Consider the following 6,000-nt stretch of genomic DNA (forward strand, 5'->3'; position numbering starts at 1 on the left):
TACCTATCTGGCGGTTTGCTGGTGCAAGGAGTCCGTGTCTTTTCTGGTTCTTCTACAGTGGTTTTGGTTTTTCGTCTTTTCACTTGTTTGTCATTATGGCCACGGACAGTCCTGTTAGCCCCAGCACTCCTCATTTATTTACTGACTCAGGGGCACCCGAGGTTTCTCGAAACCTTCCATTGGATGTTCCTGCTTTGCTAGTCTCATTATCGCAGAGACTAGACCAGTTGAATGCACGCTTTGATCGCCTTGAGGGACTTGACGTCCACAAGAGCTGTTTTGCGGCTCCAACTTCTGGGATGATTCGAAGTGGAGTTGAGTCTAACGGCTCAACTGTGAGTTCCGGATTATCTATTCCTGCAGCTCAACCTTCTGGCTCTACTAGCGGGCAAGACTTTTCGGTTCCTGCAGCCCAGCCTTTTGCGCTACATAATACAGGAAGCACCGGTTTGGACGCCATTCTAGGTACTGAATTTCACCGTGGTTCTGCCTCTTTTGTCAGAACGGGTACGTCCAACAGAGATGGGCACCCTTTTAGTGATGTTGTAGCTTACTCAGGAGTGAATGTGTTAACTGCTGGTTCTAATCAGCAGGTACGCGCTGTTGATATTACTGCATCTAATGGTGGGCAAGACATTAATTTACGTGGTCCATTTGTTTTATCAGAATGGATGAACAATACTGATATTTTTCAGTTTTCACAGCAGAGCGCTGGTATATCGGGACCTCATAGGAATGACCTTACCAATGAACTTTTAGCAAACAAGCTTAAAATTTTCGATAACAAAATTCTCAGGTTAAAAAAACTGCAACTTGAGATTGTTTATTTCAAACAATGTATTCAAGAGAAATTGGTTCCAAAGGGTTTATGAAGCAACTTCTCTCCATCTGGGTTATTGAATGATGTTTGCTTTTATACTGAATTACAGGATTTATTCCAACAACAGGGTGTTCAGTTGTTGGAATTGATTGTTAAGCATTACAGCCAACATGTTTGTGTATTACTGAATGAAATTGATGTCCTGGACAAGGAAATAAAGGCAGATTTGAACTTCACAAGGTACAAATTTGACTATGATCGTACCTTGTCAAGTATTGACTCACTACTGGTGAAGTTAAAATTGAATAAGAGTAAGAAACTTGTTAGGGACAGATTGGCCTACCAAGACAATGTTGCATACCCTAGACTCCAACACCCAGACTCTATGAAGTCTAATACTAGGGTTAATCAGGGACAACTGGGTTCAATGGTGAACCTTGAATTGGATGACACTTATGTAGACGAGGACAACTTTGTGGAGGAAGAAGTGGGACCTAGACGCAGTGATAGAATTAAAGGGCTTAAAAGAAATAACCCAGGTAACAAAAACACCCCAACTAATAAAAATAGTAATTACAACAATTTTTTAGGCAAACGCAAGTACCGCCGACAATCCAACAAGAGGGTGAATCAGAAATGATGATTGATAGTTTTATTGATACTAGTGACGTTTCTTTTCACTCTATTGATGTTGGCGATACTGGTGATGATGCCGTAGTATGTGCAACTAGCTCTTATCAAGGGCATGTTGCTCCAAGAATAATTTTAAATCAAAAAGGTGATTTTAAAATCTATAATTTTACAGAGTTGCAATTAAGAGATGAATTGGTTGAATTGCTCGCTCTTGGTTATACATTTGTCCCGAGTAGATTTGGGGATATACCAAAGGAGATTATTGAGTTGAAGTGCTTTGTTCGGAAGCTTAATCTGAAGTTACTCTTTAACAACGGAGTGGACATAATCCAGGATTCCTTGAAGTTGCCTAGTGTTTTTAATCCACCTCTCCACCCGTCTCTTCAGTTTTTTGAGAAGGTTTGTGAGGCTGATTTTAGACATTCCTTTAAGGTGTGCCGGAGTAATGTGGAATCTTCAGGATATAACATTACCAAAGAACAGGCGCTACTCCTTGATGAACTTTGCCGCTACCCTGTCAGGTTGATTAAACCGGATAAGGGTGGCGGCTTAGTCATCCTGGATAACCCTATGTATACAGAGAAAATGCTCTCTGTCCTGGCGACTTCAGCCTACACTGAAGCCTCCATTAATGAAATACACCGATCTCACAACATGATGAGAGGTCTTTTTCGTGACTTATTCCTGGGTGGAAAAATAGACCTCGACACTTACAACTATATAGACATTACTTTGCCTAAACTTCCTGTTATGTTTGGCATTCCTAAGGTCCACAAGGATGTTAATAATCCACCTATGAGGGCCTTAGTGGACGGAAGATGTTCCATGACGTATCCAAGTGCCAAACTAGTTGACAAGATTTTGTCAAAGTATTTGAAACACCTTCCTGGAGTTTGTAAGGACTCCTGGTCCTTTTTGGAAAGTATCAATGGTATACCGTTCGATGGTGAGAACAATTTTCTCACCATCGATGTGGTGGACCTATACACTTCCATTCCACACCAGGAAGCTCTGGAATGGTTGGCTCTCTTACTTGCAGATTTTGGAGCATCAAAAACCGAAGTAGACCTTGTTACTGAAATTTTGGATGTTGTCTTGTCATGCAATTACTTCCTGTTTGACAAGAAATTCTTCTTGCAGAAGAAGGGTGTAGCCATGGGCTCACCCTGTGGAGCATCTGTGGCCAATTTTTTCATGGGATACTGGGAAAAGAATTTCCTTTTTTCTTCACTAGACTTGATGGGCTTTGTCCAATTTTACACGAGATACCTTGATGACATTTTTATTTTGTTTCGAGGTAGTTACATTGAAGCTAGTCAGTTTGTCAATTCACTAAATGGTACAACGGAATTCCTTAAATTCACGTTTAAGTTTTCGGTATCAGATATTGACTACTTGGACGAGAAACTTTGTAAGGATGTTGGCATGAATGCTTATACATCAAACGTTTTTAGAAAACCCACATATTGCAATTCTTTCCTGCACTTCTCTAGCCAACACCCCTTCAAACAAAAGAGAGCAATTGTGAAGGGTCAGTTGGTTAGAGCGGGGAGAATGTGTAGCAGGTTAGCTGATTTCCAGAGTGAGTGTGATCAGCTCGGCAATATGTTTCTTAATAGGGGTTACCCGAAACAGCTGGTAGAAGAACTAACTTCTGAGGTTCTTAAAAAGAGGTTGAGTGGGTTTCTTAAACCCATCCTCTACCAAGTCCAACTAAGATTGGACTCTTTGCATTCTGACATGCCAGTATTGCCTAGTAGTATTATTGATTCACCATTTGATAACACTAGTAATAGTAACGGACGTGACTTTTCATTAAGTTACGTCGTTACTTATAGTTTCAGCTCTAGAGCTATTATGTCAATAATACGGAAGAACTGGCAATTCATCCTGAGTAGCCCTGGTATAACAGAAAAACTGGGACTTGTTCCCAACTTTGTTTTCAAAAGGAATAACAATCTTAAAGAGCTTCTACAAAGGGACTTCCACAGTAAAGGTTTTAATAAACGAATTGGTATGTATTCATGTGGCTTTTGCAATTGGTGTCATAAAGTTAGGACGGGTCAGACTTATACAATAAGGGACAGGAAGTACACCATTAAATTTCCACTTAATTGTGAGAGTAGATCTATAGTGTACGTGGCCTTCTGTGAGTGTTGCCCCTCCTTCTATATAGGTAAGACCGACCGTAGACTGCGTGATCGCGTCTATGAACATATGTATGCTATCAAGAAGAAAAATGACACCAATGCCTTAGCCAAACACATAGATAATTTTCCAGGCCATTGTTTTTCATTCATGGCCATCGACCAAGTAAAAACTAACATTCGTGGGGGCCCTCTATCATTACTTTTGGAAACTCGTGAGTTGGAGTGGCAGTTGAGAACGGATGCTTTTTGCTATCCTGGTCTCAACAAAAACTGCAATATCTCTGCAGTTCTGAGACTTAGAAGCTATTTAAGGTAGTGTACTTATTCTAACATATTAGGTGCACCCTGCTTGTTTGTTATGTAGGTGGTGACACACTTTTTGATATACTTTTTGATATATTTATATCTAGTGATTTACTCATGCTATTGCATGGTATTTTTATTTAGTATTGAATGTGATATTTTTAATACAATTTGTCATATATTTTTATACAATACATTTTATATATAGTATTTTTGTTTATGACCTCTAGTTTGACTTCACATTCCACTGACCATATTCAGTGTCAATGAATAGAGGATTTGCTTGTAACAAAAGCTATGGAATTAGTCTGTTATTTTATTGTTTAAACAGTAAAAACAGTTTTTATATACATGGTTATACAAACTACTTTTTGGTGATTGAATTTAACTTGCCATAATATGCCACCATTGGTTTATATTATTTTTGTAATTAGACTTATGTACTTTATTATTTCTTTGTAAATTTGCACAAAATGATTTTTAATTGATGTGATGTCATTTCCTCTCAGTTTCTTATTTAAATTGAGCGTGCAAACGACATTATTGTTTATCTATTTTTCTCTGAAGAAGCCACATTGTTTTGTGGCGAAAACGCTTGTCAAAAATAATAAATTTGCGTTCAGATTTTACCTATCTGGCGGTTTGCTGGTGCAAGGAGTCCGTGTCTTTTCTGGTTCTTTTACAGTGGTTTTGGTTTTTCGTCTTTTCACTTGTTTGTTAATATCGTATTCAATATTGTCGGCTTGTGACAATGTGAACTAGACCCATTTATAGTTGTTTTCCACACCTTTGGACCATACCATGTGGAGCTGCTTACGTTTTAAGACAGTTTTAAGACAGGTTCAGGGATAGCACTCCTGGTGCTGTTAGTTAAGCAACCTGACATACTGCCAGGGTTCATAGAGATGATACTTTTAGCTTTAGAGATAAGACTGGGGCAGGAAGCAACTTGGGAATTTATGGAACTTTAGGCAACTGTCTCTAGTGAGAAGATTTATCTGCAAGTATATAAGCAATACTTTTTAGGCTCAGAGTGGATGATGCCATCATAAATTAATTCAGAGCTTTGCTATGCATTTTTTCTTAATTCACTGGTGTGCTTAAATATGGATTTATGACTTTTCCCTGGCTTCAGATGCTAATCTTAATTCATGTTCCACTTTAATCTCCATTATAGCAGCTTTAAAATTTTCACTGATCTTTTTGATAAATTCTTTAATGTAGGTAGATTTCTGATTTATTATAAGCCTTAATTAGCCTTTGTCTTTTCTTACAGAGCTTTTTAATACTGGCATTCCACCAATGTGTCTACTTTTTACATTTCCAAATATAATTAGCTCTTATGGGAACCACTTTGTTTAGAGTATTTGTTTGTTAAAAGTAAAATTAATTAGCATAACTATGTGAGGTAATATAGGGACTGAAAATCTTTCAGTTGAATTTTAAAAGCTCGTTATGCAGTATGAATAAGTTTGCCATTTTAACGTTCCTGAAAGGTGTTCGTGACAGTGGGTCTAGATGCCTGAATGCAGAAGATTACTGATTATAGTTTGATTTGACTAGATAAAATGCTATAGGCATAGGTCAAGTAGCTGCATTGTTAGTAAGGAGAAGTTCACCCAGCTTGGTGCACCCAGCTTGTGTAGGTGTAGGGCAAGTAGCTGCATTGTTAGCAAAGATACATTCACCAAGCTTGGTTCACCCAGCCTGTGTAGGCATAGGGCAAGTAGCTGCATTATTATCAAGGATAAATTTTCCCAGCTTGGTGCACACAGCCTGTGTAGGTGTAGGGCAAGTAGCAGCATTGTTAGCGAAGATAAAATCACCCAGCTTGGTGTACCTAGCCTGTGTTGTTGTAGGGCAAGTAGCTGCATTGTTAGTGAGTATACGTTCACCCAGCTTGGTGCACCCAGCCTGTGTTATGCCGTGATTTGACTAGCTATAAGAATGCTATAGACAAAGAGCAAGTAGCTGCATTGTTAGCAAAGATAAGTTCACCCAGCTTGGTGCACCCAGCCTGTGTTATGCCGTGATTTGACTAGCTATAAGAATGCTATAGACAAAGAGCAAGTAGCTGCATTGTTAGCGTAGATA

Source organism: Protopterus annectens, chromosome 2.part1 (genome assembly GCF_019279795.1).
Source record: "Protopterus annectens isolate FY-2018-M chromosome 2.part1, PAN1.0, whole genome shotgun sequence".
NCBI lineage: Eukaryota > Metazoa > Chordata > Ceratodontiformes > Protopteridae > Protopterus > Protopterus annectens.